The following is a 14481-nucleotide window of genomic DNA, read 5'->3' as shown; positions in this document are numbered from 1 at the left end:
GTTTGACTTGTTTTTGGTTCCTAAGGGTAAAGTTGGAAACTTTACCCTTCTAGACATCATTTCGAAGGAGATCTGAGAATTAGAGTTCCTAGATTCGATGGAAATAATTTAATGCATTAAGCTGTTGGATTTCTGGCTAACTCGGCGAGTTCATTAGTGAACTCGGCGAGTTGATGAGAGTTTTCCCGATATGTGTAGTTAATAGAGAAACACGACGAGTTGAAGGACAACTCGGCGAGTTGGGTCAACTCGAACTGTTGACCTTGATTTTTGACCCTGTCTTTGACCAAGTTATTCTAAGGGGTACTTGTGGTAATCAGAGTTGTAACTAAGGGAATTATGGGCTTAGGATAAGACCCATATGGGTTTGTACCCAATTTGAAAATGGGGCCATTAGTGGGCCTTTGCGGATCTTTTGAATTTGGGCCTCAATTGTGATGCATGTCAGGTCAGGGGTAAAATGGTAGTTGGAAAATACTTGAACTTGACATTAAGGTTCACATATGTTATGGTCTCGATAGAAGAATAAGATAATGTGAGCATAATAGTTGTGAATGCGATACACAAGTTCTCTTGTCCTCCATGAAGCGAAGTTCTGAAGGTTGGAAAAAGATAAAGAAGATGAGCACATGCGTCATGCATCAAATAAGAGGACAACCACCCACATTTAAAGTAAACATGACATGTTTAGAGGCCGATGCAGGGTTGAGAAATGTAGTCCTTTGATATGTACAATAGAATATTATAATTGTCACAAGTTTTGCGTTTTCAATATGAAACCCCATCTTAGGAGAGAAGTGAAAACTATGTAGATATAGACAACACTACGGTTAAAAAAATTGGTTTATCACACCTTGAATGAAGTGTTTTCACATACTGTGAAATTAGGAAATAGTATCCCGAATAAATGTCATGGGTCAATGAAGTGTGAAGAAGTTCAAAGAATTGAAGAACACAATTATAAATTAGGTGTATTATGTGTGAGACTTATTTATGTTTGTTTCATTTTCATTTCTTAGCTATTAATTTGTGGAAAACATTGGAAATAAAAAACTATAATGATTATTTTCTCTATCCTTAATCGTTTTATATATTGTACAAAGATGATAAACTCTAATATACTTATTTGATTGAATTGTAAAAATAAAGAAAGTAAGACCGATTAAATATTTATTTATTCATTTATTTACTTATTTTATTTTATTTATGTTTTTTTTTGCAAAACCCTATCCAAAAAATAAGCAGTTGTACACGTAGGTTATATATTTTTTATTATCTTTCAACTAAAGAAAAACGACGTTTTGCAAAAAAAAAAAAGATATATCACATGTCACGACAAGTTTGATGGATAGTAGAATGGGAAAATTATAACTATTTTAGTTCTTTTTCATTTTTTGGCTATTAATTTGTGGAAAACATTAGAAATAAGAAAAAAAACTATAATGGTTATTTTCTCTATCTTTAATCATTTTATATATTGTATAATTAAGATGATACTAATTAGATTGTGCAAATAAAGAGAGTTAGATTGATTAAATATTTTTTTTTAATTATCCTTTCAAAAGATAAGGAAGTTTTGAGTTGTACACGTAGGTTATAGTTTTTCCTTTCTATTTTTATCATCTTTTAACTGAATAAACAAATCCCCATTAGATTTCATTCTAGCAAACCTTTCGGGTCAATCACCAGACGATATACTTTTCCTTTTTTCCCCCTGACACCACTATATAAATAAACTTGCCCACTACTCATACTCATCGACATCATTCTGAGTTTGACACTAGTACTTGTGCTCAATTCCATTGATCTCAAAAAATTCAATGGTGGTCGACAAAGAAATCATGCCACATTGTAACCGAGGTAAACAAGTTGCCATGGATTTCGCTGATCAGCTTCCCTCCTACTATCGATTCTGTCCTACAGATTCAGAGCTCATTGTAGACTGCCTGAACGCCAAGATCGAATCAAGAGAGCCCGCCAAGTGCCGGTTACACGAGGTCAATATTTACAACCACATGCCGGAAGAACTCGCAGGTTAGTTATCAACTAACTAATAAAAGATACATGCATGAGTCTTGTTGAATGAATAATAATGGTTTCTTTCTTGAGTTAGTTCTGATTCTAAATAGTTAATACTTGTGTTTAGTACGTAAAGATACAATAATCTTGAATGATGCATGCTTCATTGCTTTGTTTCTTGAATGATTTGATGCTAATATATCTCATACCTTGCGTTTTAATTGGTTGCATGCAGAAACATATCGGTCCCACGAGAATAAATGGTATTTTCTGACTTCTCGGGATCGAAAGTACCCAAGAGGTAATCGACCTAATAGAGGTGTACTCGGAAAACATGGGTACTGGAAGACTACTCAAATACAAAAGCCGGTGTATGATGCCACGTCTGGAGAAATGGTTGGCTACAAGGGAACTCTTGCGTTTTTTGATCAGAATGATGACAAAACTATGTGGCTAATGCATGAATATACAACCAACGGACCCAATCTTCCTTTTGAAAAAGGAGACAAGGTATGTAGAAATTAATTGTATGAAATTCTGTTGTTATTATTATATAAATTATAAGTATGATTGCTATAATCCTCAATGTTGTATGCTTAATTTTTATCTGGTTTTCTTGTAGTTGAACGAATGGGTGCTGTGCAAGATTTATCGGAATCCAAAGGAGGTGATGGAAGAACCCAACATACCACTGCCCAAGAGACGAAGAGTATTAAAAAAGAATGAAATGAGCTTTTCAAATCACCAACCCGAACAAGTTGACGTTCAAGAAACTAATATCTATTCAGATACCTGTGTTGATCAGATGGTGGCACCTTCCAACGATCAGTCTGCTCACACATGGGTTAACAATGGCAACACCGTTGGCCAAATCAGAATGAACTCCAGCCCCTATCCAATTCCAATGCAACCGATGACTACCTTTCAAGGTTGGAGTTGTTTAATACAAGCACCAACACCGTGCTATCAGAATCAGTTTACTTCGATTGCAAGCAACGGTTGTCAAATTTCTGATCATAGTGCTTCAAGTTCTGTTTCTAATATTGGACAACCTGCTTCCTCCTCACAACCGCTTGATGACGGTGCCTACAAAACGCCTACTAGTGAGCATGGTTTGAATTCAATACAACCAGTGCAAATAAGGGAGTCATGTTATCAGAAGAATATGTTTTCATCGACTAATGCATGCGACGGTTTTCTGTTTTCAAATGGTGCTTCGAATTCTTCTTCTATGGAACCACTTGAATGTAGTGGCTACCCACCGGTCTTGGTTCAAAGTTCTTATGACAATGCGCCAACCATAGTCGACGTGCAAAATGTTTGGGACCAATCCGCTCAAGGTGATGCTGCTGCTCCTGTTGAAGTTGAATTGAGCTCGGAAAGTGTGGACAGATTTATAGAACAATCCATGGGGGTGCCTCACGATGATGCTGCTACTGAAGATTTTCATTTTCGTGATAGTTGCAAGGCAACAATATCTTCTCCTTTTGAAGTTGAATGGAGCTCGGAGAGTATGGACAGATATATAGAACAATATTGTATGGGGGTGTCTCAAGATGATGATGATGAAGATCCGAAAACCCAACTCAACGTCCAAACTGGTTCGAATCATTACATGGTGGACGTATGTCACGACGATACTGCTGATCACCCTATCCCCCAGCCTCTTGATGATGCAGATAAATGGATCTTGAATATCGTTTCTTTTGATTTTTGAAGAATCCATTTAATGTAGTCCCTCCCGCTAAACTTGATATCAGCTAGTGAATTTCATACATTACAAGATGTAACTATTGTTTTATATTCGATATCTCACTGTAGATGTAAATAAAAGTATCAGAATAGTAACATGTTAATTCCTCAATTGTTTAACTAAAGTAAAGTAGTTTTCTCGTTAATTAGGATTCCTTCTATTATTTAAGAAGTTATAAGAGGCTAACAGTAATTTCATGTTGGTGTTGCTATGAGAATGATAATTAAAATATAGCGTCTAATATGGTGATCAACCTTTAGTAAGTGAAAACCAAATGCGTTCTTGTCATTGTTGAGATTTGGGTGTAATATTTCTAATATTGCAATTGTAAAGACACAGACAAATATATATATCAAAATAACTCTTTGATTGATTGGAAATATAACTCAAAACCAATTACATATATATGTGTATATGTCTATGTATGTTGTTGTGTTTAACCCTCTTGGTAATACACTGAATATATAGGATTGATAGAATCATTTTAATCCTATAATTAATACACATGAGACCCAACCACTTGTTGGTGTCCCTTACTTTGTTCCAGGAATCAAGTTTACTTTGTTGGAGTGGAAAACAGTGGTAGGGTATTAAGGAATTTAAGATTCCAACAATCACCCTCGAATCTCTAAGTCCTTCTAGAGATGTTTTTCAATCCCGATCAAGTCCCGCATTGTCTTGAACTTGGTTCGAGCCAAGGGTTTTGTGAGAATGTCTGCCTTTTGTTCTTCACCTGGAATGTATTTCACCTCCACTTGTTCCTTTTCAACACACTTACGAATGAAGTGAAACCTCGTGTGAATGTGTTTGCTTCTTCCGTGAAAAACAGGATTCTTCGTGAGTTCGATAGCTGACTTGTTATCAACTCTTAGGACCACCTTCTCTTGTGCTTTGTTCATGATTTCGCCTAGCAAATCTTGAAGCCATATTGCTTGACATGCAGCCGCAGTTGCAGCCATGAACTCCGCCTCGCAAGATGATAAAGCAACAGTATCTTGCTTTTGAGAACACCATGTTATTGGAGACAACCCATAGTAGAAAATGTGACCGGTTGTGCTTCTTCCGTCATCTGGATCAACATTATGACTACTATCACTGTAACCAATTATTCGATTTTGTCCCATCCTCTCGTACTTGATTCCGTATCCCGTTGTTCCTCGTAAATACCTTAGGATGTGTTTGATTGCAACACCATGTGATTCTCTTGGATCTTGCATGTATCGACTAACAACTCCAACCGCATATGCCATATCGGGTCTTGTCTGCAAGAGATATCTAAGGCATCCTACCAACTTTCGGTATTGTGTCGGGTCGATTTCGGGTTCATCTTCGGCCTTCGACATTTTGGTTCCTGGATCCATGGGAATGTGGGTCGGATTGCAATCGTGTAAACCGGCTTCTTTTAGAATGCGTCTAGCATACGCTTCTTGGTTTATAGTAATCCCTGATTCTTCTTGTTTGACTTCAATGCCCAGGTAGTAAGTTAATCTTCCAAGATCAGACATCTCGAAGTTCTTGGACATTTCAAATTTGAACCTTTTGATCATGCTCAAATTTGTACCTGTGACAAACAAATCATCAACATAGATTGCTAAAATTAGCAAGTTGGATCTTTCGTTCTTCCGGTACACCGATGGTTCTTTCATGCACTTGTGAAATTTCATTCCTTTCAAAATCCCATCAAGTTTTGTATTCCATGCTCTCGGTGCTTGTCTAAGACCATATAGTGCTTTTGAAAGACGGTACACCTTGTGCTCGTCGCCTTTCCTTATGTAGCCTTCCGGTTGATACACATAGACGGTTTCTCTCAACTCTCCATGTAAGAAAGCCGTCTTGACATCCAAGTGGTGAAGCTCCCATGCATTGGTAGCGGCTAAGGCAATGAGAAACCGTATGGTTTCGATGCGAGCTTCCGGAGCAAATACTTCTTGAAAGTCAATACCAGGTTGTTGTACGTACCCTTTAGCAACCAACCTCGCCTTGTGTTTGTTTATGGTGCCATCTGCATTTTTCTTCAGCTTGAACACCCATTTGAGTCCAATGGGCTTCACCCCCATAGGTTTGTTTACGAGAGACCAAGTATTGTTCTTGTTGATTGAATTGATCTCTGTATTCATAGCTTTGACCCACTCTGGTTCTTTCTTCGCCTCTTCAACCGATACCGGCTCGTCATTGGTTGCTAGGAGAAGTTCTTCAATTTCATCAACATAAAGTACATAATCTCGTAATCGAATTGGAAGCACCTTTTGTCTTGTGGGCCTTTGGTTTTGAACATTGTTCACGTTGTTGTTGATCGGACTTGGTTGCTCATTTTCTTGTACCTCCACTCCGTCTTCAATCTCGTGATCCAATTCGTTTGGTTCGTTGTTTACATCGTTTCCTTGGTTGTTGTTTGCCTTATCTTCCGGTAAATCCCATGGTACTATGAATGATCCTGGTTCTTCATTGTCAGGTGTAGCTTCGTTAACCCAATTCCATCCTTTGGTTTCATTAAAAATAACGTCTCGACTTACGATTATTTTTTGTGTAACCGGGTTAAATAACCGATAGGCTTTTGTACCCGGTTCAGAACCAAGATGAAGCATTGGTCTTGATCTTGCATCCAATTTTTTCACGTTTACCGGTTCAACTTTTGCATACGCTAAACACCCAAAGATGCGTACGTTCTCCAAATTAGGTTTTCTTTTATACAACTTCTCGTACGGAGTTGTATCACCAAGTACTCTTGTGTAAACACGGTTGATCAGGTTTGTGGAATGTTTTACCGCTTCTCCCCATAGATAGTTTGGAACATGCATCGCCTTCATGATACTTCGTGTCATGTCCATAAGTGTTCTGTTTCTTCGTTCCACAATACCGTTTTGTTGTGGTGAATATGGGGCGGTAAGATGGCGTTTGATTCCATTCATATCACAAAAGGAATTAAACTCGAGCGAAGTAAACTCACCTCCTCGATCACTTCGAAACACCTTTAAAGACTTTCCGAGCTCATTCTCCGCCAAAGCTTTAAATTTTTTGAAGTGTAAAAACGCCTCATTTTTCTCTTTTAAGAGAAAAATCCACATATACCGTGAAAAATCGTCAATTAGTGTGAAAATGTACCGATTTTGACCCTTCGTTGACGGTGTTATCGGACCACATAAATCACCGTGAACTAGCTCCAATGGCCGTGTTGCTTTGTACGTCGTCATTAATGGAAATGACTTTCTTGTTTGCTTGCCCACCAAACAAGATTCACACAATTGATTTTCACTGTCAAAATGGGGTAACCCTTTGACTAGACCTTTCTTGGACATCTTTTTCATTGACTCGAAATTGATGTGTCCAAGTCTTGCATGCCAGCGCCACGTGTCTTCACTCAGTCTTGTATGAAGGCAAATAGGTACTCCAATGGGCAACTGTATTTTATAAAGGCGGTTTGGAGTTCTTTGTACTTTCATTAACAAGCAGTTGTCGGCATCATGCATTGTCAAATAGTTGTCTTTCATCCGAATATCGCACCCGGCTTCGGTTGCTTGTCCGAGACTGAAAATATTATTTTTCAAATCCGGAATGAAATAAATCTCCGTTATCAATCGTTGTTGTCCCGATTTTCCTTGGAAAACAATTGAGCCTTTCCCTTTTATTTCGACACACGAATTATCACCGAATTTGACCTTTTCGGTTATTCCTTCGTCGAGTTCGGAGAAAAATGAACGATTTCCCGTCATGTGATTACTTGCCCCGTTGTCCAAATACCACACATCGTTTTCTTGTGAGTTGTATCGAGACGGTATCACCTTCTCTTCGTTCAAAAATACGGACTCGTGTAGAAATACTGTTTCATCGGCATCGTCGTGTTCAGTAAAATTACTTTCTTGGAATTTTTGGGTTCTGTCCGGACATTTGGATGCGTAATGTCCCGATTTATCGCATCTGTAACAAATAATTTTTGACAGATCCTTTTTCGGGTTACGGTTCGAGTCGGAATTGAAATTGGGCTTGTTTTTGGGCTTATTAGGGTTTTGGGCCGAACTGGGCCGGTTTCCACTTGGGCCTGACCCATTGGGTCCTGCTGACCCGGATCCTCCACCCGACCCGGATCCATTCCGATTAAAACCTCCTGAGTCGGAGCCATTTGAACCCTTCCCCTTTTTTCCCCAGTTCGTCTTCCCCGACGATCCAGAGCTTCCACCGCCATCATTTCTCCATCCACCACCACCACTCGTTCTAGCCATCAACGCCTTTTGTTGCCCGTCTCCGCCTTCATCTGCTTTGATTCTTTCTTCATACGCTTTCAGACGCCCTACGACGTCATCGAAGGTTACTGTCTTCAAGTCTAGTACTTGCTCGAGGGAGGCAACGATTTGTATGAATCGATGAGGTACCACCGTCAAGAGTTTCTTCACGAGTCTCGTTTCTCCGATGGGTTCTCCCAGTGACGCTGACTTCGAGGCGATTCCAGCGAGTTTTCCGGCGAAAGCGTCTATCATCTCTGTCTCCTGCATCTTCAGTCGGTCTAGATCGGCGGTGAGGGTTTGAAGTCGAGCTTCTTTTACTCTGTCGGCTCCAACATGTCGAGCCTTAATAGATTCCCAGAGGACCTTTGCTCTATCGACGTCCCCTATCTGCATTATCAGGCTCTCAGGGATTGCTTGATACAACAATCCCATGGCAAGGTAATTTTTCTCTTCATTCTCTTCTCCTGGTTCAATTACTGACCAGCTTCTATGTATTCGCAGGACTACTTTCATACGGAGGGACCAGACCATGTAATTGGTCTGGTTTAGCATTGGGCAAGCGACTGTGGTTGTTCCGACTTCTTTGATTCTCGTTGGAGGAGCAGCAGCACCCCCACTTCCATCATCTTCAATATCGGACATTTTAAACAGATAAGCTTCCTTGATTTCTCAGTTCCCCTTGACTGATTTCAAGGCTCTGATACCAATTCTAATATTGCATGTAAAGACACAGACAAATATATATATCAAAATAACTCTTTGATTGATTGGAAATATAACTCAAAACCAATTACATATATATGTGTATATGTCTATGTATGTTGCTGTGTTTTTGGTGTGTTTAACCCTCTTGGTAATACACTGAATATATAGGATTGATAGAATCATTTTAATCCTATAATTAATACACATGAGACCCAACCACTTGTTGGTGTCCCTTACTTTGTTCCAGGAATCAAGTTTACTTTATTGGAGTGGAAAACAGTGGTAGGGTATTAAGGAATTTAAGATTCCAACAATATTTACGATTCAGTATGGAAGGGTTATGGGCCAATTTTCATTAAACTGGGTCTGGTGGTTCATATAATGTCCAAAACCGGCTATACTTGTACCCGACTAGCAATTCTTGAAAGATATATAGTTACAAATAAAGTAATTAATCATTACAAAGAATGAACTGATCTCTAATTACAAAATAAAATAATTAACCATAACATGAACAAAAATATAGATTAATAACTACAAACATAAAAAGCAGTGTACATATAAAAAAGTTAACCGATATCAGGGTCGGCTCGGCCATAGGCGAGCTTGGCCATCACCCAGGGCACAACATGCAAGGACATAAATTTTAGCACAACTCTATTCCAAATATCACTAAAAATCCGGATAAGAATGGTGATGTCAAAGGTGTTTGGCGACAACCTAAATTCAAGGTGGTGAAATGAAAAATCAAGAATCACCCTTTCTAGGATTTAGTTGATAATCATGCATGGTATGAGAGGCTACAACAATCTTAAAATATGCAATTTTCATTAACTCTCAACGATCTCTCCCCTTTATTGTATCTTTTTTTTAAGGTAACTAGTTTTAGTTATTGTTAATAAATCATCAAAATAAATAATTAGTAAATAATAAAGCCGATTGACTAAGGCTCGTGTTTGACAAAATTCTCTTAAATAGAATCACCGTCTGTTCGTGGGTACAACAGCATAACCAATATCTTTTATAAATAATAATTATCTTTTATAATTAATAATTAAATCATTCGAAAAATATAATAATCTAAAATTTGTTATGAACAAAAACCCTTTTTAATTTAATATATTATGATACAAAATGATATTATTCAAAAATCAAATGATCCAAAGTACTATGATTCAAAATGATATAATCCAAAATGAAAGGATCCAAAATATTATGATAAAAAAATATTGTGATGCTTAATATCTTATGATTTGAAATTTTTATAATTGAAAAACATAAGAATAAAAAAAAGAAAAAAAAAACTTGAACTGATATTTAGTTCAAAAATATAGAAAATATAAAAAATTAAAAAAAAAACAAAAACAAAAACACAAGTGACTTTAAAGATGTACTAAAAATATTAAAATTAAAAAAAGTAAAAATTGAGTTTATTTATATTATTTTTTAAATAAAAATAAAAATAATCAAAATATTAAATGACATTTCATGGACATTCGTCACATATGATTATGTATTACATTCATTACTTCACATTCGAATGTGTCACGTCGAAACGTTATAACAACTATTGTATTGTTTTGATATATAGGTGTGTGATCATAACATTAATATTGTTGTGTTCGATATTAATATGTTTAATCCATGACTAATCTTATTATTCTAAAGTTTTATAGTCGGTCATAATTGTGAGAACAATTATGAATTAAGACTAATATAAATTGGATTGATTGCATCTCATTAGATGAAAGTAAGCTAGTGGTTGTGCCCTAGATTCATAGGTACTTGACTAAGAACTAAACATGATTGGATGAATAAGTTTATTAAAAAAAATAATTTGAGTTCTTCAATTTAAGGATAACCTAGATATTTTTCTGATTTCAAGAGTATACTTAATCAATCTAAGAGACTCTAAATCACATAAGATTCTCCAAGATATTTAACAATACATAGAATATAGTTAAATATGGAGGTAATAGTATTCATGGAATTCACACGAATTAAATTGACACTAGTACAAAAATGACTTACAGTTATACTTTTCGAAAAACAGTCTGTCACACTTTTTATTAAAAGTGTGGCTAAAGGTCACTAAAAAAATTTAAAAACTGTTTTTGGATACTTTTAAATTAGTTTGTGTGGCCATTGTATAGATAATCAAAGCTTTAACCACAATTAATTATACAAAATGTGACAATTATTAGCCATACTTGAACAATGTGGTCATATGTCACCATTAGCCATGATTATTGGTTAACATTATGATATTTTTTAATGAAACAATAGAGAAATATATGGTGACATGAGGCAATTGTATATGTTTCTATATCCTGGTGCATTTTTAGACACATGAAATCCAATGTACCTAACAGGTGATACATATCGTCACATTAAATATTTGTGTGTCCATAGGGTGGTTTTTACTAGTGAACAGTAACAACAAGAAAACAAGTTACTTCTAGTGGTTTATGGTTGAGTGCCTTTATTTTGTATGTCAAAATATGATTAATTGAATTTGAAAAAAAAACAAATATTATAAGTGTAAGTTGTATTTGGTTATGGTTACAATTATTATGTCTGTCTATAAGTAAATTTGGTCACAAGAAAATATAATGTATGATTAGTATAATTAAAGTATGGTCATTGAATGTGTGACGATAATTATGTAATGGTCATTCTTTTAGTACTAATGTATGTTTAAAATTAAAGAATAGTCTTCACCAAAACACCATTTATTGAATAGTCAACCATTTGACTTATATAAAGTCATTGACTACCACCCAAACTGCATAAGTTAATATTAGACTTTGGGATAGTTTTTGCAAAAAAATAAATAAATTAATTAAAAATATTCATAAATGATTTTTGTTTAAAGACAGTTGGAACTGCCTATATCCAATGAGTTTTGGTCATATATCAGTTTGACTTTTGGGGTCTATTTTAGTCATATAACAGTTGGAGTGATGTCGACATGTACAAAAACTAATTATTAAAGTTGCATCTGAACGGTTCCTTTAAGTCGACCAAAATACCCTCTAGAAGGGGACATAAATCGTTACTATGGTCTATACTAATTTCTTCAACCAGCACTCTAAAATAGTAAAAGACCATATTGTCCTTTTGTAGTTAAATTTTCCCAGTTTTCTTATATTCCATTTTACAACTGAAAATCCAAACCAAAATAGTATCCCATAGAGAGTACCAACAATAACATTCAACTTTAAAATACACATTTTCAACTTTCGATCACACAATAAAAAAAAAAAACAATGAAACATTGAATGACTAAATATGTAAATTATATAAAATGTGAATTGGCAGCAATTTTCTGGAAATAGTCCAATTAAAAGGATATAAACATATACTAAAATCTTATAATTAGATCTAAACACCAATTATTTTAAACTAAAAAAATAATAATACGGGTAATATTGTCAATTTGGGGCCGAAAAACCATGCGGAGTAGTTACTAGCATGCACACTGGAGCAAAAATTCCAATCAAACATTCAAAGAACATTTTCTTCTCGTTTATGGAAGTAACTTCCAAACAAACATCCAAGAAACACTAGCTTATACATCGTATTTAATACTACTTTTTTGGCCCATGTGAAATCCTTCTCATTGTCTTTGTTACACTTTCTCCACATACCCCTAACTCCCTCTCTACCTGGATAGTATTAGAATATGAATTTTAGATATAAAGAAATACATATCAATGGGCAAGAGTACATTGCCATAAAATGCCATAGTACATTGTTAAAACTACCATAAAACAAATAAACAAAAAAGATATAAATTTATGTGACTATCCCCAAATTGCAAGTATAACTTAAGATTATAGATTACTAATTATAGAATTGCATCTATGTGACTATGTTTATGTATCATTCTTTCTGTTTCTCACCATCTCTATATAGACTAGTTTACTGAATGAAGGGATCAACTCTCAATGATCTCTCCCTTATCTTGTATCTTCGTTAATGTAACTAGTGTTAGTTCTTGTTAATAAATCATCAAAATGAATAATTAGTAAATAATAATGTCGATTGACTAAGGCTCGTGTTTGATAAATTCTCTTAAATAGAATCGTCGCCTGTCCCCAGATACAACAGCAAAACAGTATCTTTTATAAATAATAATTATCTTTTATAATTAATAATTAAATCATTCGAAAAATATAATGATCTAAAATTTGTTATGAACAAAAACCTGTTTTAATTTAATATATTATGATACAAAATGATATTACTCAAAAATCAAATGATCCAAAATACTATGATTCAAAATGATATGATCCAAAATGAAAGGATCCAAAAATATTATGATAAAAAAATATTGCGATGCTTAATATCTTATAATTTGAAATTTTTATAATTGTTAAACATTAAAAAACTTGAACTGATATTTAGTTCAAAAATATAAAAAGTATAAAAAATTAAAATAAATCAAAAAATAAAAAAATTAAAATAAAAACACAAGTGACTTCAAAGACGTACTACAAAGATTAAAATTAAAAAAATTAAAAGTTGAGTTTATTTATATTATTTTTTTAAATAAAAATCAAAATAATCAAAATATTAAATGACATTACATGGACATTCGTTATATGTGATTATCTATTACATTCATTACTTCACATTCGAATGTGTCACGTCCAAACATTATAATAGCAACTACTGTATCGTTTTTATATATCGGTGTGTGATCATAACATTAATTTTAGCTTTCGATATTAATATGTTTAATTCATGACTAATCTTATTATTCTAAAGTATTATAGTCGCTCATAATTGTGAGAGGAATTATGAAGTAAAACTAATATAAATTGGATTGGTTGAATCTCATTAGATGAATGTAAGCTAGTGGTTGTGACCAAGATTCATAGGTACTTCTCTAAGAACTGGACACACATCATGATACCAACTTCAAATAGTTAAATATAATTATGAATTATAATTTGATTATGCAATAATTATGGAATGAAGACTATGTTTTGTTGGAATGAGGTCTAAGAAAAAACATAATTCCACAGTCTACTACAAATGTAGAATACACTGTAGTTCAGAAGATGTAACTAAACATGATTGGATGAATAAGTTTATTGGAAAAATAATTTGAGTTGTTCCATTCAAGGATAACCTATAAATTTTTGTGATTTCAAGAGTATACTTAAGAGACTCTAAATCACATCAGATTCTCCAAGATATTTAACAATACTTAGAATATAGTTAAATATGGAGATAATAGTATTCGTGGAATTCACACGAATTAAATTTAGTCAGGCCCATTAATAAATTCTTTCTTTTAAGCTTAGTATGAATGGTCAGACTTCAACTATATGAATGTAACACCCAATTTCCAAAACAAGACTGTTTAGGGCATCAAGGAGTCAAAGGAATGATTTTCGGGTCAAACCGGATGTCACAACATGACCATAGAGAGGTCACGATGTGACATGTAAATAAATGAAAATGTATATTTAATTGAGCACACAACTTGAGACACAAGTGCTCACGATGTTTTAGTGTTTCCTTCATATTTAAACCCCATAAACTTCATTTTAGGGTTCCTTATTATCCTCCTTCGCCCTCAAACAAAGAAAACCCTAACCCTAGCCTCTCCTAGTGTTTCTTGTGCTTTTGGTGGTGTTTTTGTAGCTTGAAGAAAAAGGGATAACCTTTGAAGCATATATCCAACTTAGAATCTTCATTTGCATCTTCTAACAACATATCAGGACCTTTGTGAGTAACCAAGGTTTAAGCTTTATGATTCCTTTTTTCTAG

The sequence above is a fragment of the Lactuca virosa genome, chromosome 4 (genome assembly GCF_052849685.1).
Source record: "Lactuca virosa cultivar CGN04683 chromosome 4, Lactuca_virosa_CGN04683_v6, whole genome shotgun sequence".
NCBI lineage: Eukaryota > Viridiplantae > Streptophyta > Magnoliopsida > Asterales > Asteraceae > Lactuca > Lactuca virosa.
Note: the sequence above shows the minus strand (reverse complement) of the source record.